Below are 23,615 nucleotides of genomic sequence, written 5' to 3' on the forward strand. Positions count from 1 at the left end.
TTCCACCTGATTCTTCTCCTATTCTGTATATATGTCTGAAGAACCAAATATTAATTAGGAATACAGTTCAAGCCTCTACCCACCTTCTTCCACTAGACACCCCTTGGTCTTCCTGTAAATGCCTAGAGGGAAGGTTTACCTATTTCTATCTGGCAGGTTTATTTGATTTTCAGCTACACAAGAGATGCAGTATACAAATTACAACAAATTAATCAGTGAAGACAGAGGTAAACAACAGAGAAGAGTCAAAGATCGCTGTAATCAGTACCCTGAGGTTGAAATGAGATGTGTCTGTTGCCTTCACTGAACTCACAGCTGTGTGTATCCTGTGGTTGCGAAATGAATTTGAAAATCTGAATTAATCAAGGATCATGGCTATGTTATCATTTTTGTCTATAACATATTTTTATCATCTAAAGTGATGGTATTATTTACCTGGAATTTTCCTTGCTTATTTCAATTAAAAAATAGAAATGCTTCAGATAATTAGTCACTTCAGGAAAGAAAGAGGAGGGAGGGAGAGAATGAGTGGAAGAAAAATAAGAAAGAAATATTCCTTCTTTTTGATCTATACCTCACAAACTAAAAATGCATATTTTTTAAAAATGCCCAATCCCACCAAAGACCAACTAAATCAGCGTTTCTTCAGATTGGCACTGGGTCATCTATCCTTTGCTCTCTGTTTTTAAAAGCTTCCCCAGAAAATTCTACACTATATCAGAGTTGAGAATGACTGTCCTGGGGGAAGTACTGAGAGAGGGCGATGTTCATAGATTTGCTTTACCTCCATCTTTGAAAAGTCAGACTTTCTTATGTAATGTCAAAGAAAATCAGCCCACATAAGTTATGGTAGTAAAGAAAAATCATCAGGGGGAAAATTATCTTCCTTCCAATGGCTGAGTAAGGATTCTTGTAAAAACAGCTAATGTAATTAAGAACAAAACCTTTCCTAAGTGAAATGATATATGCATTATTGTTATGACTCAGGATACTCAGATAATTAAGCAGTAACACTTTTGTTGACATTTAACTACATTAAGAAGAAAACTTGTCAAACCAGAAATGTCAGTGGGTGAGAGATTTAAAAAAAAAAAAAAACTAACTTCGGCAGGTATTTTCTTCATAAAACTGCTTCTTTCCTAGGAGAGAATTTTCAATTTATTTGGCACTATTTATAAGCATGTTTGATTCTGTCATCACCCTCAGGCCAACAAAGAAGGAAAAAATGTTAAAATTCTGTACAAGGGTCAAGAAGACCTTTAAATCAGCAACTTAAAACCACAAGCTTGCAAAATATGGTATTTGAAGTTGTTCTTTGGGAATGTATAAGTAATAGGGATTTCAAATGAAAACTAAGACTAGAGGCTGTGGTGGATATGCATTCTTCTATCCAACATCCACATTAGCATGAAATATCAAATTCCAAGAACTCAATAGACCCCAATAAATAATCATTTCCCTAGAGCCTCATAACAAATCTTGGAAGCAATTTTGCTATTCTAAATTTTATTTACCAATAACAGATCTTAAAAATAACTTTTTTAAAAAACCCAAATGGGATATAATTTCCAGAAGTGTTTCATTGATTGAATCCTTACTGATGCTGCATGAAGAAAGGGGATCATATGATAACTTTGTGTCTTAAAGGGTTGTTGCTGACATAATAGACTTACTTTCTGAAATAGAAACATTACTGTTACCAGGACTCTGATGTTGGCTGCAAGAAACACATTTACTCCAATAAAAATGGCCCCTTGTTACTACTCTAAATGCATGCTCTGTTGTGTGGAAGAAGGCATTTTTGAAGGGCAGTCCGTGTCTTGAAGAGTTGTTTTTAAAATAGTGTCAGGCTATACTAGACAGATGAGCATTGATTCTGGAGATGCTATGGCTTGAGAAAAATGTATGCAAATGGAAGCTTACCAGTGGAGGCCAGAGTTCTGAAGGGCAAGGATGGTGTGCTTGTTCGGAAAGACAAGTTAGATGTTTGTGGTGTGCCACAAGGAACTCTGGGAAGAATGGCCCTGTGTCCGGTCATGTCTCTGCCCTGTTCAGAATCCTTTACTGGTTTCCCTTCTCAAAATGTGCAGGGCAAAGTAGTCATTAGCCCCTACAAGATCTGCTTACAAGATAACCTGAACAAGCATGCACGTGCACACACATACACACACACACACACACACACACACACACACACACACCTATCATAGCGTCCACTGTGCTCCCTGTTTCTGTCCTCCAGCCACAATTGTCTTCTCAGAGTGCACCAAGTACTTGTCCACCTCAAAATCTTTACTATTCCAATTCCCTCAGTTTCCCTTTATCTCCTTTTATCTGGACTAGTTCTTCATAGCTCTTACCACCTTTGGGATACCATTTGGTTTTCCTATGTTTTTGTTTATCCTGTCTGCCCATGCTAGAATTTAAGAATCATGAGAGCAGATACCTTCTTAGCTTCATTTACTGCTGTATTCTCAGCACCTCAAACTGTGTATGGCACATAGTAAATGCTGAATCAATGTTGAATTTAAAAAAAAAAAAAGACTTTTCATCTTGTTCCTTGTGTAAGTGCCAGTGACAGGTTTCACTTTAGGTCAACTGTTTATCCAAGGTAACATCATTCATGTGTTGTATCTAAAGATAGGTAGCTTAAGGCTAAGTAAAATATATCTTGTCCAGACCATCCATAAAATTGTGTTCTCCTCCTCTTTCCCTGATCCTACCCTGGGCCACAGTGTAGCTGAGGTTACTTAGTACTCCAAGGATTGGGAAGAAAATTCTCTGCAGATGAAGATGTGGATCCCATGCCCCTTCAGGAGTCCTTCCCTTGACAAAGATGAGCTCTACCTTGTGCCCTCAGAGCCTCAGTGTGTGCCAGCCCCAGTGAATCATTCAACACACAAAGACACTAGTTACACACCTGTTGTCACTGTCACGTGAGGCTCCTGCAAAAATGATGTCCCAACAGCAAGGTTTGGGCAGTGCCAGGAAGAGCCAGTCTTGGGCAAAATCAAAGTAAGTTGCCCTTCCTGCTCTCTGGGAATGAGATTTCTGAAGAAGAACCATGAGCTTTGCTGCTTATAGAGAGCTCCAGCTCTGTGAGAAGGAAAATTAGGTAATTACTAGTCACTGACACTTTTCTTTGAGTGAATTTTCAATCTTCTTTTGAAAGAGTTTGGGGAGGGAAAGGAAAGCGGAACTAGGAGTCTGGGTGATTAAAGGGCCAACAACCAATGTCTAGATTGTGCTTGTGCTAAACACAAAGGCAGGCAGCCAGCTCTGGCCTTGGTGTCTCCCAGGGCAAGGCAGCACCCAGCAGAAACTAAAAACATCAGCTCTGTAGTCAGACAGACTTTGGTTCAAATCCTGGCTTTGTCAATTTCTAGCTGCATGACTGTCATCAAAGTGTCTAAATTCCCCATGTCTCATCATCCATAAAATGAGAATAATACCTACCACATGTGATTATTATAAGGATTAAGTGATACCTTTTATGTTAAGCACTTACCATAGTTTTTGGCCCATAAAAAGTTCACAGCCAGTGGCAACTCCCCAGAACCAGGGGATCATCCTTTATATGGATACTAGAGAGTTATGGAATGAATCATGATTTTTCTCACTGGAGTTTGCACTGTCACCCAAGGAACTTTAGGAAGCAAACAGCTGACCTAAGTATCTTTGCTCATCTTCTTTCTTTTGTGTGCGCATGTGCATGTATGTGTGTGGGTGTGAGAGAGAGACACAGAGACAGAGTACTGTATATAAGGCTGGATTCAGAAGAGTTTTTATTTTTTTTTAACCCGCATACTTTGCCCTGCTGTGCCATGAGAACTTGTATCAATTGCTGTCCTGGGTACATTGCAAGAACATCTATTTCTTTATCTTGGCTTTGGAATAAATATTTGATAAAACCAGGGCAATGTTCTTGGTAACTTTTCATGGAGCATTTTTTAATATGATTAAGCATTTTTAAATCTGTCAGGCATGTATTCAGAACATTTTTTCAAATCATTTAAAAAAATCAGATTCTTTAGGTTGTAGAAATAAGCTATTTCCTGTCCACTTTGACACAAAACATTCCTTCTAGTTTCTTAAGAATACAGTCCCTTGTTGAGATGTTGGCTTCTTGGTTTAAGGCATGAATTCTAATCATTTCTAGACTTTCAGCTTTTATTCTACATTTGGAATTCAAGTAAAATGACAAACTGTGATTAAGTGTACAAAATATGAAACTTCTGGATGAAAAGTTTAAAAAGTCAGCTGTTTTTAGGATTATAATAACAATAATGATTAAAACCAAGTGAAGATTTATTCTGTGCTGAACACCATTCCAATACTTTACATTGCTAATTCATTTAATCTTTACAACAATTTTTTTTAGGAAGTTACTATTATCTTCCACATGTTGCAACACATGGAAGTGCATGGAGGTTAATTACTTGCAAAAAATCATGCAGTTAATAATTATATTATACAATCTGAATAAATTTTTTCATCAATATGATATTAAATTTAATTATTATGTATGAAAAAGGAAACTGAACCTAATAAAGCCAGAAATTTACCAATACATGGCTATAACAAAAGAAAGGACTTGACTTAGATGCATTTTGAGTCACAAGATTGTTGTCTCTTTCCATATAAACTATGCAACTATTTTTAACATTCAAACAAGCCACCAAAATAATTTACATTTCATCAAATGCTTCCTCCCATAAGATTTGAAGGAACATTAGAAATTATCTTGTCTAATCTATACTTTTTAGAGTAGCATTGATCCTGGTACAAATTATTTTCTAGAGTAGATTTGATCAATGGTTACCCAGTTGATGGGCCCCTCCATCTGTCCAGGAACACAGATAGTCCATTCCTGAATTATCCTGCTAGTTAAAAGTTACTTATATTGAGCTGCTGTACCTGATTTTGTATTTTTCATAATGGAGTAATTATTGTCATTCTTAGGAATCTTAATACTAATCTAGCACTATTCTGAATCACGCATCTTTGGAAAATAGTGTTAGAAGATTCTATATAACAGCATCCCAAAGCTAGCCAGTCATGAACCTTGGAACCTTTAGGTAGAAGATAACCTGGCTACCCTTGGCTTATTACAGACAACGAACTCATCTTGCTTCTAAGCTCACAGGTAGCAAATGAGAAGAACCCAGACCCCTAGTTGACCTCCAGTCCAGCAGATGTTGTATCAACAGGAAAAAAAAAAAAAAAGGAAAAATTGGGACTGGATTTGGGTGTAGAGTTTAGAGACATTTATTGGAATTAGGAACAGTATTGGAATTAGGATTAGTTTTAATCACAGAAACTCAAATCAAATAAAACCAGAGATTCATAAACAAGGAGAAACCAATATATTCACAAGTTTTTACTTTTTTTTTTCCAGTGAGCATTTGTTATATAGCTATTTAAGAAAAAAATGTGGCTCCATAAAAAGCCACAGGCTTTGGAGTGACCAGTGTTGATCTGGATTCTAGAATTTTAAGTAATTTGGGCAAATAACAACCTAAGATTTTTGTTTCCTTGTCTATAAATCAGAGTGATAATACTTATTACAGGTAATAATGGTATCATTGTGATGATTTTGTGGCATGACATACAGCAAGTAGTTAGCATGCTCTTTGGTACATGGTTAGCACCCAGCCCAAAATGAAACTTATACCCCAATTGAAACTTACTGAGTTCTCACGTAATAGAACCATACATCCAAACTTCATTACTTGGACACTATAGGTACAGTGATTTCCCAGAACTTGTGGTCTAGCTGGGAAAAGAGATTCCAAACAAATAATAGAAGTAAACAATGAGTTATGAGACGCGAAGCATAGAAAATATAGGGATGCATAATGTTGTCTGGGGGTTAAGGAAGGGGTCCCAGGACAAGATTATGAGCCCTAAGGGAAGTCAGCAACAGACAGACCAGGGAGCAGAGATGGGTAGACGGCATGTCCCAGGCAAGGCAACAGCACACAAAAGGCCAAGAAGTGGAAGAGAGAAATGTGCTAGGAAAGGTAGGATGGGTGAAGTACCAGAAAGATCGATAGAGGAGTAGGCTCAAAGTGGAACCCCATTGTAATGAACTTTGTATAATTCATGCTAACGAGGCTTGTGGGGGTTTTATACTAAAGTTAGTAGGAAGCAACAGGACCGTATTTGGATTCAATACAATAGAGACAATAAGGCACTGTCCTTGTCACAAACCAGTTACAATTTCAAGGTGGGATAAATTGAAGGGGAGGAAACAGTCACTGAGAAAAGTACACAGTTAAAGAAGGATGAAATATGCTCTCCTAAATTCTAGGGGAGATTTATAAAAAGGGAACAAATCCACCAAGTTGAAGTGGCCTTCAAGACAGGTCTTTAAAACAGCCACTCCAAGGATGAAGAGAGAGGGTGACAGTGAAGGGTACTTGCTCTCCTGGATACTCTTAAGAAGGAAAATTAGCTGGCATACTCTTAAAGTATTCCCAATTTATGTTAACTGCATTCTACATTTCCCTTCTTTCTATCACTCCATATTTCAGAATCCCTTTGAGGGAAAGCTCTGCCATCCTAGGGTAGCCCCTATAATCCATGTTCTGTGAATGTCAAATTATTACCATGTGTTCCACCCACCGGCGTTCTTCCAAGGTCATTTCCATCTGGATGCCTGTGTAAGCTTATAGCTTTGCAGAGCACTTCCCCTGCACCCCCTCCTGCTGTGAACTTTTTACCTGTGCTTCACTGCAGTGTCTACATGGTTAAGGAAAAGTTGAAACACTACAGGAAACACTACATCATCACACTGGCATTACCAATGAAGTCGCCCAGTGTCTGGGCAATGGGAGGTTCAGCCATTTATCATAAACGCCCCATTTCAGTAGTAGCAAATTTGTTTCCTCTAGGTCATTCTATGTAACAAAAACCCAGGCAAGAAAAGTGCCCTACTTCAACTCCTAACTTTTTAATTATTTTATCTTTATTTATTAAATTTGTGAAAAGAAAGACTATGAAAGCAGGAAAATCTTATAAGAAACATAAAACTTTTCCTTCACATAATGCCCAAAGTGGAACTTTTCTCTCACAGTGTGATGGTTTCTGATTTTGTTTTGAGGCTTGTGCTCAGTGAAGTGCCGGGCTGAACAGAGCATTCACATTAATCATCTGATTCACCTTACTTGGAACAGAGCAGGTTTTCAGTAAATGAGTCCTACGCTGCTTTGAAGAGTCCTCTGTTCTTTGAGGTTAACTAACCCGTCAGGTCGCACTTCGGGCGTGTTGCTTTCCGTTAGTGTTATTGTTACCATGGGTGATCGATTAGTCAATCAGAAAGCATTCCTGGGTGTACTTATGAGGGTCACACTACTCTAAGTGATAGGAACACCAGAGAAACTAAGAAATGAAGGCTGTTGCTCATTCAGAATTACTAGAAAAACAGGGTGAAATGAGTTACTCTTTTCTTTGTATTACATTTCTATGTTTGGGGCATATTTATGTTAAATAAGGTTAATTTGAGACAATCTATTCTAACAGAAAAATTAAGAAGGGGGGAGATTGGAAGGAAGAAGAAAAAGAAAAAAAAGAAAAGAAACCAATAAAATTTTGTTTGAAATGGAAATTCTCAATTTCTCACCTGAACTTTTTCTTTTTTTTTAATTATACCTTTTATTTAGGAAGATATTGTCTTATCTTATAGGACATGTGCATCCTGTAGTCTTTAAGCCATGACTTGCTGATGTCAAAACTGGGATGGTGGTAGACACCTATATGCCAAGGAAACAAATCTGGTTTTCAGTTTTTCTATCTGCACAACAGATGTACTTAGCAAAGGAACTGTACTTATCTTTTCAAACTCATTTTCCACCTTTATGTTTTCCTCCCCAAGACATCGTTCAGAGAAAGGAACCTGGTTTGCATGGTTTGCCTGCCTTGAGCTCATTTCAAAACAGTATTCAGGTCCCTGCAGATGCTCTCTGTCATGTGAACTTCTGCCTTTCACCTAACTGTTGAAATTGCACCATTTCTTCATCCAGAAAATTCAGACAGGAAGAATAGTCCAAGTAGACAACATCTTATAATCAAAAGATAGCTATCACTGCTTAAAATGAATCCAGAGATTTTCTAAATGAATCTCTAGGTGAACATTTTCTTGCAATTAGCCAATCTTCAGATGAGTTCCTTAAGGAGAAATTATAGAGCAAATACTTATTGTTTCAAAATCACCAGATACATGGAGCTCAGTTGCCTCTTCCTTTCAGCTTCTTTTATCCATGTATCTGAATATACTTCAGAGCCAGAATAATTTGGGGCAACAAGAGAACTTATTTAAGGTCCAGCTTCTTGTCAAACCCCCATATCACTGGACCTCCTAATTTCTCAATTTCTCCCTTCATGACACTGAAGAATGTTAATGATAATAATTATTATTATTATCATTTGGTTCATGAAAAACAAATTTTGTTCTTTATTAAACACAGTTGTATTATCCATAGAGCTACTGCTTTGCATTGTTTTGAAATAAATAATTTTTTTAGATCCTAGCCACAAGAGTACCATCCAGTAAACTAAAGCTTAGCAGTGATTTTAAGGAGATTTTTATTGTCAAAGAGTCATAATTTTCTCCCAGGGCATAGTAACAGCAAACATAGCACTTTGGTCTTCAGAAAGAGGGCCCCAGCTTTAACAAATTATAGCACAATTGTGCTTATGGAAGAGGTTCAAGACCAAGAGATTTTCACTTAAATTCCTATTTTATTTTCATTAGGTATCTTCCTTTAGATGAAAGGTCTTTACATGGGTATTGTTTCTAGTTGACATGTCATAAAATGGTTATGTGAGTGATTTTGTACTGGACAATAATTTAAATAGTGATATTTTCCTTAAAAAAAAATTTCAGGATATATGGTCTGAAAAGTCTAAATCCGCTTTTCAGAGACACTAGGACAAAAATGTATAAATGGAGGGAGTCCTGTTCCAAAGCACAAGAATGGGTTCCAGATCACTTGAATTCTATTTGGTATATCAGAAGCATCATTGGTTCATTGCAGTGTAAAGTTTACTAACTTTTTCCACGTATTTCCACTTCATATTTTGTCTACTTATAACTGTGCCTGGAAATTTAGTGATATATTTATTTAGTCATTGCATTTATAAAAATGGCCATTGTTATGATGGAATAAGACACAAAACTATTTTACACTTCATTTAAAGTTCTTACCTCACTTCACCACATCAGCTCTTGGCTTCCACCTGCTGAATGTAACATGGGAGGCTCTTTCATTCCTTCATACCTTTGTCTGGGCTATTCCCTCTGGTGAAGTGCTCTTCCTCATCCCTCCTGGTTTTATTCAATCCACAAAACCAAGTTCATCAATCATCCTCTCCTTCAGCACTTAAATGTGATGCTCCTCTAGCACCTTTCACTGTATTTTTGTTTTGGCACTTAACACACTGATAGAGTTGTTTGCTTATAACCCTGCCTCTTCCCTGGGACTATCAGATGCTCAAAGACAAGGACCACCTTTTAAAAAAAATTTAATTGGTTCTTTTTAGTTATACATAATGGTAGGATTAATTTTGACATAATTATAAAAGCATGGAATATAATTTGCTCAAATTCAGTCCCCAGTACTTCCCCTTTCCTTTCCCTCCTCCCTCCCCCTTCTCCCTTTCCTCTAATCTACTGATCATTCTGCTATTTTCTTATAATTTTTTCTTAATTAGTATCTTGTGGATATACACAACAATGAGATTCACTGTGGTATATTTATATATGTATGTAGGAAAGTTAGGTCAGATTCATTCCACTTTCTTTTCCTATCCCATCCCTCCTCCCTTCTCTTTGTCTACTGTACTGATCTTTCTTTTTCTTTTTCTTTTTTTTTTATCTCCCCCTTATTTTGGATTAGCTTCCACATATCAGAGAAAACATTTGACCTTTGATTTTTTGGGGGGATTGGCTTACTTCACTTAGCAAGATACTCTCCAGTCCCACCCATTTACCAGTAAATGTAATGAAGTCATTCTTCTTTATGGCTCAGTAATAGCCCATTTCCACTGTGTGTGGGTGTGTACATACATACATACACATACACACACACACACACACACACACACACATATGTTGGCTCCATAGTTTGGCTATTGTGAATTGTGCTGCTATAAACATTGATGTGGCTGTGTCACTGTAATATGCTGATATTAAATCCTTTGGATATATACCAAGGAGTAGGATAGCTGGGGTGGTTTCATTCCTAGTTTTTTGAGGAATATCCATTCTGCATTCCCAAGTGGTTACACTAATTTGCAGTCCCACCAGCAATATATGAGTGCACCTTTTCCCCCACAACCTCACTAACATTTATTGTTACTTGTATTCTTAATAGTTGCCATTCTGACTGGAGTGAGATGAAATGTCAGTGTAGTTTCAATTTTCATTTCTCTAATTGCTAGAGATGTTGAACATCTTTTCATATATTTGTTGACCATTTGTACTTCTTTTGAGAAGTGTTTGTTTAGTTCTTTTGCTGTTTGTTGATTGGGTTGTTTGATTTTGGGGGTTAAGTTTTTTGAGTTCTCTGTATATCCTGGATATTGATGCCCTACCTGAGGAGCAGATGGCAAACATTTTCTCCCATTCTATAGGCTCTTTCTTCACACTATTTCCTTTGCTGTGAAGAAGCTTTTTAATTTGATGCCATCCCACTTATTGATTTCTGACGTTACTTCTTGCACTTTAGGAGTCTTATTGAGGAAGTCAGTTCCTGAGCTGACACGTTGAAGTGTTGGGCCTACATTTTTTTCTAGCAGGTGCAGGGATTCTGGTCTAATTTCTAGGTCTTTGATCTACCTTGAGCTGACTTTTGTGCAGGGTGAGAGATGGGAGTTCAATTTCATTCTACTATGTATGAATTTCCAGTTTTCCCAGAATCATTTATTTAAAAAGCTCTTTCTCCAACGTATTTTTTTGGTCCCTTTGTCTAGCATCAGATAACTGTGTTAATGTAGATTTGTCTTTGTGCAAGGACCACTTTTTGTCCATCTTTAAGTCCTTGGTTACTAGGAGAATGTCTGCCCTTAGGCATCTCCCAATAAATGTTTTTGGAATAAATGAGGCAGGTAAGTCTTATCAAATTATAAATTCATTACATAATAAAAACTTTTTTGCTTTCCTCAGTATTACGATTTATATATAAGGCACACACAGAGAACATGGAAGTAGGAACTTAAAAAATCTGAATCAAGATCTGCAAATGGACAAGGGATGAGCTAAAAATAATCTATTTTTTCTTAACCTTATTTTTTATCCAATCATCTATGACCATGCAGCTTTCATCTTATAACAGCCATAGATTTGAAGTGCTTAAGGATTTTCCATTTAGTTGAGTATGGGAAGTCTGTGACAAAGGAAATGAGGCCAAGAGTCACAGTTTCTTACTGACTTACTCTAGGTGAATGACCTAAACTGTATGCAAAGTTCCTCCCTTAAAATGAGATAGTATTATCCACTTTTCCGAATCATTGTAGGGATACATGGAATCCTGTTACGTGAAGGTCATGGCTTGGGATTTGACAGTTGTTTGCACTATCAGGTGAAGCTGGATTGTTGGACTATAACTCTCTGGGACAGGAGATGAATTCTGGCAGGTTATAATACAGAGAACTGGGTTTAACCTAAACAGGATACTTCAAAGAGGCAATCTAATGCTTGTTTAAAATAAACTGCTTGGACTTAAACATCCCTGTCATTGATTTCTGCTCTGGGGATAGAATGAAAGGCTCAGTTGACTGAGGCTGACTAGAGCATTGCCCAGCTTGCCCAGCAGGCCTGGTATCCCCAGCCCTCCCTTTATCATCCTATGTTTGGAAGTAATCAGAAGAAAATAACATGGAATGTTGGTCCTCATATCTACCCATTAAAGCCAGCCATGGATACTGTGCCTCAGACTCTTCTTGAAAGCCTTACTTTCTTCTTCTTGAAAGCCTTAAGTCATATTAAGTCTGATTTAAGACATAATTTTTAATGAATGTACTTATATGATTTCTTGCCCTAAAAATTAGAAGAGAGATTGTGAAAGGACTGCTGGAAGGAAACTTTAACTTTCATAAAAAGTGTTAAATGCCTGATAAAAGGAGATGTGAAAAATCAAACTCAGGACTGTATTCCTGTCCTGTATGATAAAAGATGTTACAAAGGATCACTCTTGGTCATGTGTTTTTTAAAAACCTTAATTATATTCGGTGTCTTTCATTTCCAAAGGCAGGGAAGTATGAAACACACTTTAAAGAAGATTTCTTTTCAAAAGTTTTGGTTTCAGTGGTCTGCAAAGTTTACTTATATGGAACACCTCATTCCTTGCCAAAACCAAATAAATGAAGTGTTTCTGTATTTAGAAAATAAGGAAAGTGGAACATTTGTTGTAATAATGCGAATCTTTTTAAAAAAATAGTTGTTAAGAACAAATATAGGCCAGGCACAGTGGCTCATGCCTGTAATCACAGCAGCTTAGGAGGCTGAGGCAGGAGGATCACAAGTTCAAAACCAGCCTCAGCAATGGTGAGGCACTAAGCAACTCAGTGAGACCCTGTTTCTAAATAAAATACAAAAACGAGATGGTGATATGGTTCAGTGGTAAAGTGTCCCTGAGTTCAATCCCCAGTACACACACAAAAAGAACAAATATAAAGCTAGTGTACTTTTAAAAAGATTATTCAGGAGCAAACTCAACCATAATATGAGCTTTTTAAGGAATAGGGGCATTTTATTTTATTGAGCAGGTGTAAGTCAGAACCTAGCATTCAGAAGTTATTAGTTCTTAGATGGAGAGATATTTGAATGGATGAATAATGAATGGATAGTTGGATGGACAGATGTCGGAGAGATGGATGGATGGATAGTGAAGTTATTTTGGCTAAAGTTGCACTTAGGAGAAATTTAAAGGACAAAGGAGAGGACTATGCAAAGATGTCAATTCTAAATCAGGAGAAAAATAGCTCCTAGAGAGCTGACTTCAAAGACAAAAATTAAAGACAGAGAGGGAGAGAGAAAGAAAGAGAAACTGAGGGATACAAAGGTGCTGAGAACCATGATAATCATGGACATATAAATAGTTCTAGTATGTAAGTTTAAAAACTGAGTTCCTGTACTATTTATGCTACTGTCCACTTGGGTGATTTGGGGAAAATCCTTTACGTCTCTGGGGTTTCAATTCTCTCATACATAGACTATGGAAGTTGGGCTAGATGATTCTATGAAATCCTTCCCAATTCCAACAGTCTATGATTTTATAGGGAAAAATATCAGTGTCTTTTATGTATCTGGCATGTAATGAAAGGCTAAACTAAAGATGTGTATCAATATACCAAACAGCATATTTTATTTCAAGGACATTTGTATTCTTGGACTCCAGTTAGCATCATTTTGGCTTCACCTAAAGCACATACTATGCACAAACAAAATGGTTTGTCTACACTTCTTTCTTTCTTTTTGAATGAAAAGATTTGTGCCTCCCACATGTAGGGCTTGGCGTATTGTGAATGGTAGCCTACACATACGCAAATGAGAACTGGGAAGATAATTAAATCTGAGGTGGAAATAGAGTAGACTTGTGAATGAACAAAGAAAGTGTGTTCCTCTGGAAGCCAAGATGTCAAAGATATATTTTATTGGTACTGTACACTTTCTGCTTTCCATGTAAATCAGTGTTCAGCTGCTTCAACTGTTAAAGCTCTGCATTTCTGAAGAATCCACTGTGTATATTAACTGTGACCCAAGCAGGATATGTCAGACATTTAAAAATTCCAAACTTAAGGAGATCCATGGACGTACATGAATGCCATACATAAAGAATCAAATGGTCAAAATACAATTTATTTTCAAGATAAAATAACAAAACATATTCATCTCCAAGATTTTGACTGCCATTCCTGGACTTCTCTTTATTTTTCTCAGAAAATAGCTGTGGAACATAAGGGAGGAAGTGTAACTCCAAGGATTCTAAAATGTTTCTGCATCGCATACCTTTCCAATGGCTGCATTTTGACAAACTAGTGCCAGACCCTGCGACCCTTCAAGCTCTAACTGTCCTTACAACTTGCATGAGTGTTAAGAGGTTGCCCTGTGGCTGCAGGGACACCCATCATAGCAAATTCATGCTGAAAGTTAACCCAAAAGTCATTTGGGTCAATCCCCTATATTACATAGATGAAAACTGAGGTTCAGGGAGAAAAAGTGATTTACACATAGTAACACAGCAAGTCACACAAGTCTCTTCTCAGAGCCACATTGATCTTTAACAAATAATCTAAAACAAGGGAACCAGACCCTTAAAAAAAAAGATTATAATGCTGTTACTTTTTTTCAAATGAGCCATTGTTCACCTTTTCACTTTGTTGCTTTTGTCTTGTCAGCTTCTTGTAGAAAGATGACTTACTGCATGGAAATTCAACTTGGCATTTTCTTTAGACAAAGTGATCTTTTAAATGTAGCCAACATTTCTTTTGGAGTATGACTCCATTTCACATAACACATCCTAAGATTGATGTTTACTAAGTTGGTTGTTTAAATCATGTTCAGCGCTTGGTTACATGGGCTGCTTCTTTGTCTCTGTCTCTCCCTCTCTCTCCTTTTTCTTTGTGCTTGACACAAAAGGATGGGGGCCCCAGGATCATCTGGAAATGGATCAGTGTATTCATGTGTGAGCTTTACAAAGCACTGGAGCAAAGGTGTCATTAAACGTTAGAAGTCACTCAATCACACTCATCTCTTCATACAAAGTAAAGAGGAAAAAGGCTCTGTGTGGTAACTATCCAGAAAGCTTTGTGTATTCATTTATTCTTTACTTCTTGAGGAGCTAGCATCCCCTCCCTTTCCCTTAGAGGAGGAAATTTGAAATTTAGCTTTGTTTTTCTGAATCTGTCACTAATATTCAGCTCCTGTTTAGTGCTGAAAATAACTAAATTAATAGATTTTTAAAGAGAGCTTCTGGATTTAATTCTGATTGTGTTTTCCTTTCAAATTACTGAGGTTTTCCAAGGTTTCCACAATGCCCATGCCTACAGGAAGGAATGACTCTTACCAGAAGAGGAGAAGTTGGTTGTCTCCCCTTAATTGTGTTTCCATCAGTCCTTTCTAGGTATTAAATGTAGAATTCAATTGAGAGAGGCTTCAATGTATCAGTATCCTGTTTGTCCTGAAATGTAAATGGAATTTATGAGTTTTGAAGCAGATGCCATCTGCTGGATAGTTATGATACTGTCACCAAAGTTAATATGAACAGAAAGCACAGAGAACAGAATAACTTAATGAATGGACTAGTTACTAATTTAAATATACACTATTCCTCAGGCTCCAGGTAGAGTTACAAACTCCCTAACATACTGTCTACATTATAAATATTTAAAATTTATTTTTTTTTAGAATAAAGATATCCCTTCCTAGGTACCTAAACTCTTCATTTAGTTTGCAGTTATGAGAAGAGAACAAATGCAAAATAAGTGCTCATCTTCTGAGAATCGGTAATCTTGCAAAAATGCATTTTGGAGCCCCCAAAATTAAAAGTCATACAAGATAAAAAGTCATACAAGAGAAAGTCATACAAGAGAAAATTAAAAGAGTGATGAAACAGGGTTACATAGGAATAAAGGTAAGTATATAAAATTAGAACCATATGTAAAACATAAATACAGACTAAACACTTCATTCTTTCTCTGAGGGATCTTTTTGACCGAATTCATCTCTACTTAACACTCACCTACAGTCCCACACTGCTTCCTCATTAGAAGATCCATGGATAAAGTGGACCCTCCTTAAACCGACTTACAAATTATATATTGTGGTCATGTTCCATGTGACTCCTGTTGATGCTGGAGCCCAGCCTTGGCTTTTCCTCTCTCTTTCTGAACAGGTTGCTTTATATTTTGGAGACTTTGTTCTTCATTTGTTAGATATTACTTGATGAATTTCACTGTCCTAGTTGCTATTTAAAAATTAAGATAATAATAATATATTCATGAACAGCATCCCTCAAAATATACTCATTTAAAGTTACAACTTAGAATTAGGATTTGATAAGCAAGAGGCTCTGGACACAAAGAATGCCATTTCTCCATATGCAGAAGCAATCCTACCAAATGAAAAATTTCAGAACTTCAATCTGAATTTGGCTGGGATGTCCTGTGGGGATTTTGCAGAGAGGAAGTTCTGAAAGATCCATGCATTTCTATAAGATGGTTCCTCTTAAAAATCTTACTAGAATATAAAACAGTAAAACAAAGTCCATAAATTTCTTCCCCAAAGAGCTCTCAAAATGAAGGCACCAAGTTGTCAGCTCCATCCCCATTTCTGAATTAAAAATACACACTGATGGCTAAATGAGAGAAGGAGCAGACAAAATACCAAACAGATGAAGAAAGAAAGGAAAGACGGCCCAAACGTATTAACTGTTCACCCACATGACTTACTGGTATGTTAATGTCTCGTATCAGCCACTGCTAATGAGAACGTTGCTCCTTATTTCTCTTTTAGTTTATAAATGGAGTAGCATTATATAATCACTCTAATGAGGTAATAGAAACATAAGTACACAGGAAAATTTGATAGGGTTTTCTCCTAATTCATCCTTTGCTGTGTTGGCCATCTCCCTATCCCATTAGCCCTCCGTCTTCTTAGCAGACTCCCCTCCCCTCAAATTGGCTGAGTCTCCAGTCCCAAAGGACATATTGTTGGCTATTATTTATAATAAGTCTCTCTCCCCTTGGCAGGATATAGAACAGCTGCTGGTCTATTCTCTGCCACAAAGACCAACTTCCTTCTTTTGCCCTGGATGATTGGGAGAAGGTCGGGGAGGAGCAATTTATAGTTGTGTTACAGCACCTCTGTTTTCTTTTATGTTTATTTATATTGCTTCCATTTCTGTCAGGGATTTCTGAGATAATCAAGATCACTTTGCTACAGATTTCTCATTTGAGCAGGCTCTGGTGGCAGTTGATGGTGTTTTTCTTCACTCAGTCAGACATTTTAGGACTCTAGGCAAGAGGAAGTAGTCAACATTTCTTCTATGAGTATTTGAGATTCAATCTTCCTTTTTTTTTTTAACTCTTAAGTGTTCTGTGTTACATGAACAGTAAGTGGCTTTGAGATCCTCAAGGGAAGATATCTTGTTTTCATGGATTTGCTGTTCACAAAACTTAGCATGGTACCTGCTCAGTTAATGTGTGGTGAGTGAACTGAGTGGGGTGTTACATGGAGTCCAGCCCACCAGCCCACATCTCCCCCAGGCCAGGGAAGCCTCATCTCCTGAGCTGGAACCTTCTTGTGAGATCGTTTGCTTTAGATTTTTATGACTTCATAAAAATACCTCATTGTAGGCAAAAGAAAAAAAAGTGAGGAAACCCAATATTTCACAATTGAACCTCCAGCCAAAGAAATAACAGAAGTATCAGAGACCAGAGCGCCTTTGAAACTTGAAGTTTCTGTATTCTTTCAAATATTAAAGGAAACTTACAAAGTGGGAAATTTTTCTAAGACCCCAGAAACAAAGAAGATCCAAGTGGTTTTGACTCTAGATAACAGTATGACATCAGGCCAAATAATCTTCGATGGACAGGAAGGGATCACAATCCAGCATTAACGTTTCTGCTTCTGTCTAGTGTTTGGAAATAAGATAGTTTGGCAACTAGTCAAGACCATGTTTAGTAAAGACTGGAAAAGAGCATAGTGGAGTAGTTAAATTATCTGAAACTTTGGAGTGTGGCAAATAGGAGACTTATTCCCACACCCTGACTTATTTCCATATGGACATAGTTTGTTGAGTATTAACAATGGCTAATTTCCTCTGTAACCAAAACTGTCTCTTCCTTGGAGGAGTAAGAATTAGAGAGCTGACAATTCCCATGTGGTAGCTGTCTCTTTGTAAGGATCTTTAAATACGGAAAGATTTCTTAGTATGTGTTTCTAAGTGTGTCCTGAGTATCCTGATGGATATGACTCCTCATATTTTCTCTGATATCTCCATAGCCCACCCAATGAGTGCTTGACAAATGTTCCTGATGGATACAGAAAGAATATATGTGATTGAAAAGAACACTAGTTGCTAAAGCCACTGAGATGTCTTTCTGATAGTTTTCGGCAGTATGCAAGCAATATGGGCTGGAAAAACAATAGTAGCTATGTCTAATAGGTGCATAGGACAGGCACAGTCCTGACCACTTTACATGTATTGTTTTATTTCATCTCATAATCTTGTTTCTAAAGTGGAATCACTGGAAACATTAAAACCCCAGTGTTTACTTCTGTCCAGTTAGAGCAGGCCTTTCAAAACTGGAAAAGAAGCTGCTCAAGTTGGGCAAAGAGTAGCTCAAGTCATCTCTGGAGAATGGGAAAACAGAACTGAGACACAAATAGATCTAGACAAACCTTGGTTCTTTTATGACCTTTCCCAGGTTCTGCTGATGCTTCCTGTAGTTGCTTGTTAATTCAATCAAAGTATGATTTGTAGGCACTTAGGTATTGTAGGACCTGGGAAATGGGGCATGAGAGCCTTCATAGAAAACTTCCCATGAAACCCTTGAGGTGAACCCCTACCAAGGTGCACAACACAGTCCATACTGCACTAGTTAAGGGCCTGAGATTTGGAATGGGGCTGTCTGAATCCAGATGCCTGAATTCAGAGGTATAACTTTGAGGCAACTTCTCTGCGCCTCAATTTATTGGTCTATAAAATGTACATAATAATATGTACTTCCCAGAACACTAATAAATGATGAATGTAAAGTGCTTAACACAGCAGCTGATTATTGTCACTAATATTACTATTAGTACTAATAATCAATATAATACCTATTTTCCTCCCATAAGATACGAGGGCTGTTTAAAAGAAAGGTCCTTGAATTTTTTTTCTCAAGCACAATCCTTGGCATACTGTATATTCTAAATAAGGACTGGATGGATGAATTGATGGATAGATGGACTGATGGACAGATAAATGAATTTTTTGTGTTGCTAAAACATTACAAAAGACCTCATTATTTTCAGATCCCTTCACAGAAAGGAATGGCTCACATATTACCCCCTCAAAATGACCATGACACAAAAGCAAACTACAAATTTTATTCAAGGCATTTCATGGGGACAAATAGATATTTAGATTACAAGACTGTCACACATCATACTTGAAATTAGTCTACTCAGAAGAACATAGTTTAGAGATTATAGGTTGCCTGCATGACAGCAAGTTGACCCCTGCAAGCTCAGGTGCCAGATGATGAGATACACATTGGACTGGTCTTTGTTTAAGAAACTTATGTTCCACAGGAGTTCATAACTCTTATAAAACCACAAAGCATTAAGGCTCTCAACTTAATTTTGGATTTTAGTGTGCAGGATTCTCTCCAGGAACATGCTAGTTATAAGAATTGCTGCATTCAGCAAGTCTAAAGTATGGCACCCCCATTACATATTTACAGTTCACTTGTAGTTCCCCCCAGTCCAGATGCACTCTACCAATGGGGGGTGATTTCTACCATATGTAATGTTGCTTAGTAACACAGTTGACACATACCATCTTTATCTGTTTCCAGGGAAACCAAGCAAAGAAGTTAACCAAAGGTCAGATTCTCATGCAAAAAGGGAAAGAGTTCTTGTTAACTCTGCCCACACTATCTAAGTCATTACTTATAGCATAGTCTGAGAAACCACTTCTATGTCCCTGTGAAGAGCTGATTCTTACATCTCATATCTACCACAAATAAATCCTCAAGTGGAATAATATAGGCATGGCCATATTGGCCACTCTGTGCCCTCTCCTCCATGACCAAGAGTCAGGTTCAGTTATTTTTATACCATGCCTGTTCTTCACATCAATCTCTCAACTACAGTCCCATCCTTAAAATCCAAAATTAAGTGGCTCTCAACCCATATACACATTCATAAACATACAGAAGATTCCAGTGACTGTGGACTTACATCATTTTAAAAGATTAGCTCAGCTCTCTCTGCTTTCTGATTATCTTGTGAGCTACTTCCCTCTGCCACACTCTTCCACAATGATCTTCAGCCTTACCTGGAGCCCCAGGGAATCGAACTGGCTGTACATAGACTGAGATCTCTGAAACCAGTCTCAATAAGTAACAGAGAGTCTTGATAAATCACTGAGGCTGGCCACCAGCTTGAGATACACCTGCCTCAGGCTCCTGAGTCAGTGGAGTTACAGTTCAATAAGACACACATAGCCTTTCTCCCCTTGAGCTAATATTGTCTGCTGCTGCTCTAGGAGAGTCCTGGGATATGCAGAGTATCTCCAGCCAAATTGAGGAGAGTTTTACAAAAGTCATATCTAAAGAATATGAGCTTATCTGCATTCAGGGTGGTGATAAACACTAGGCAGAGTGATTATGTAAGCTCCCAAAGGATATTGTTATTTCCATATTTTTACCTGTTTCTAACAACTGCAACTAAGTGGATAGTGAATCACTGAGAAGAGCAATTTTACAGTGGATCAAAGATGAAAAACTAGGCATGGAATGCACTGAAAATACATTTCAGTTGCCTTTTCTGTTTCATCTTCAGAAAGACTCATCATCAATAAAGACAGCTGTAATGCAGTGAAAATTGTTGTCAACTTGACATTCAAAAGACTGTGTTACAGATCTACTACTCCTTAGTTGCATGAACTTGTATGATGATTCATGGGCCTCCTCTGCTTTTTATATAAAATTTGGATAATATCAGTTTGAACTATATGGAATTATCCATATTTGACTATGAACTATATGAAAATATCTGTATTTGACCACTTATGAACTACAAAGGCAGTATTTTCATATTATTTAATTTTATAGATTTTGTTTCAATTATTTTGTATAGTAAATCAGAAAACATGTGGGAAGAAGTTTGATAAAATGCCATATGTCAATACTAAGTAGACATACTTGAATATATTTTATTGGAATTAAAGCAATATTATCTGCATCACAAAATAAATAAATAAAAGATAGTTTAGCTGCATGTCTATAATCCCAGTGGCTTTGGAGGCTGAGTAGGAGGATCACAAGTTTAAGGCCAGCCTCAGTAATTTAGAGAGACCCTAAGAAACTTAGTGAGACCCTGTCTAAAAATAAAAAAATGAAAACGGCTGGGGATGTGGTTCAGTGGTCGAGTGCTCCTGGGTTCACTCCCCAGCTGCAACAACAACAGTACCAACAACAAAGATTTGCTCAGCCTCCCAATCACACTACTAAGGATATTTTCAGTTTTGCCCTTTCTTACAGGATTGTTGTAAGAATAAGATAAGTCAAAAAGATAAAAAGTTGAAAAGATTATAGTAAAAGATCTAAGATAGCTTTACTCTTCCAACAGAGTTTAAGTGAATCCCAAACAGTTGGATAGGGTCCAATCTGCTTAATGCCTGTCTTTTCTATTGGTAGTTAGGGAGACTTTGACCAATGAGAACCACTAAAATGAAAACCACAAATCATTTTGTCTTCTGAACATTCATGAGATGGAAGAGATTTTGGTTAGTACCCATTTGCCTTAAAAAGGAGGAAATAGCCCATTTATTTCCCTGCCTGGATGATAGTCATAGTTTCTATTTATTAAATTCTTACTGTGTGTCAGATATGAAGTGTTTTACTTATATTCTCTTATTCACCAAGTACTATTAACTCAATTTCTCAGCAGAAATCAAAACTCACAGAGACTACATGAGTATCCCAAGTTCATGAAACTGTATGTGTGCCTCCTGAATGTGTAGCCAGGAGTTAGGTCAGATATAGTTTAGTACAAACCCCATGGTCTGTATTCTGTGGTACTTGATGGAGATAACTTATACATTCTCTATCATTCCCATTAAGCTCATTAGTGAATTTCCAATTACTTTTAAAAATTACTTTTACTTCCTTTTGGAGAGAGAGAGAGAGAGAGAGAGAGAGAGAGAGAGAGAGAGGGAGAGAGAGAGAGAGAGGGAGGGAGGGAGAGGGGGAGACTTTATTGAAATGAGAGTATTGTTTAGATGAAAATATATGTTAAAAAAAAGGAAAATTTTCATTTTATTTGAATTTCTTTTTTCACCTCTATATTATTGCCTATTATGAAATGCAATTTTGAATATGAATGACCAAGAAAATGGGATAGAGTACAAAGAGTTGTAAAGAAAATAGAGCATAGCACACAGATTCTGAAGTCACCATGCTGCAGCTTGTCCTGTCACAGACCTTTGAAAGGAAATAGTAATTACAACTCATTATCTACCTTGAAGACATGCTAAATAGCATAAGAACAGGTTCCAAATCAATAGAATCCTATTTGAGATATTAGATGCATCACTGGTTCACTGTAGAGGAAAGTTTAATAGCTTTTCCAAAAAAAAAATTCAGCTTATGTTTTGTCTACTTACAATGTTCTTGAACATGTATTCCTGCCAAGAAGAAAAATTAAACTAAATTCTTTCACTGTGGCTAGCACGTTTCTACTTTGTTCTGATTAATTCATAGATCTGTGCCATGAAAGAATTTGAAATTGGCAAGCAAAATTCTAAATTAGACGGTTTAATTGTCAAATAAATGTTAAAACTTGCATAAGGGGGTAGGGGGAAATGTAAAAATGTAGACATGTCGGCATTTGAAACCTATAAATGGGTATTTTCTTGTAGGTCGTGCCAATCTAAGAGAAGGAAAAAAAGAAAGACCCTAGTTCTCTCATAAAATAACTGGGTTTTAAAATTTTTATTTATATTTTTTTAGGAAACTTGAAGAAATCCATTGAATCATATAATTATTCAATGAAAATAAATATATTAAAAATTTTAATTCACTTCATCTTCTTCAATTCTTCTTAACACATTCTCTCAGAAAATAGCCACATAAATAAAATGACCTACATATGTAAAAAATCATCTGAAATCATTTTTTTCCTATGTGAATTAAATCAGTGTGCAAAAGATTGGTTTTTCGAGGAAACACAAGATGGATTTTATCAGAATAATTTCATTCTCCCAAACTTGGTTTATTTGGAACATCAAAGGAAAACAGGGAATGAACATTTATCTGTTTATTATGTTTTCTTTGATCATGGGATTTTGTAATGCATTTTGATTCTTATGCATTCTTATTTCTCAATCCAGATTTTATTGTTTTCCATTAGCTTGGAAATATGACTCACCCATTAAACTTAAAGAATTTTAGTGCCTTGTATAGAAAGCTTAGCAATTTTTCAAAAGTGGGGCATCTTTTTATCAGACTTGGTCTAGAATGCTAGGGTGTAAGAGTGGGTACTAACTGTCCAAAAAAACATGGAGATTAGAGGTAGCACACACTGTTAAGAAACCCTGAAACTTTCCAGCTTCTCAAACTATCTCTCCTATGATTTTCATATCTTCTACTTCAAGGAGAGAAAAGGAAGGAAAAAGGAAAGAAGGAAGGAAGGGAGGGAAGAAGGAAGGAAGAAATTAGAACAAGAGCATTAGGGGGAAAGGCATTAATTTATCTACTCATCAGCTACAGCATTTGATTGCCCCTCAAGTGCTAGTCCTATACAAGATACTAGGGGAAACTGGAGAGAGCTATAACACCTGAAGGTGTAAGGAGCAATGACAGACCAGTCTGCATCTATTGAGAGCCTCAGCTGGAGC

The 23,615-nt window shown here is 36.9% G+C and overlaps 1 protein-coding gene and 1 long non-coding RNA gene across 2 annotated transcripts in view; one reads left to right on the plus strand and one right to left on the minus strand.

Annotated features, from left to right (window-relative positions):
- Positions 1 to 23,615, plus strand: part of MAML2 (mastermind like transcriptional coactivator 2) — a 329,063-nt gene that overhangs the window by 243,204 nt on the left and 62,244 nt on the right. The gene's annotated exons all lie outside the window — the stretch shown is intronic.
- Positions 13,823 to 16,708, minus strand: LOC308634215. The gene is made up of 4 exons (XR_014018982.1): positions 16,453 to 16,708; positions 15,744 to 15,968; positions 15,069 to 15,182; positions 13,823 to 14,661 (listed from the first exon to the last, which is right to left on the minus strand). It is a non-coding gene; the product is annotated as an uncharacterized lncRNA (long non-coding RNA).

This window comes from Spermophilus citellus (assembly GCF_964194105.1).
Source record: "Spermophilus citellus genome assembly, chromosome: 2".
NCBI classification, from domain to species: Eukaryota; Metazoa; Chordata; class Mammalia; order Rodentia; family Sciuridae; genus Spermophilus; species Spermophilus citellus.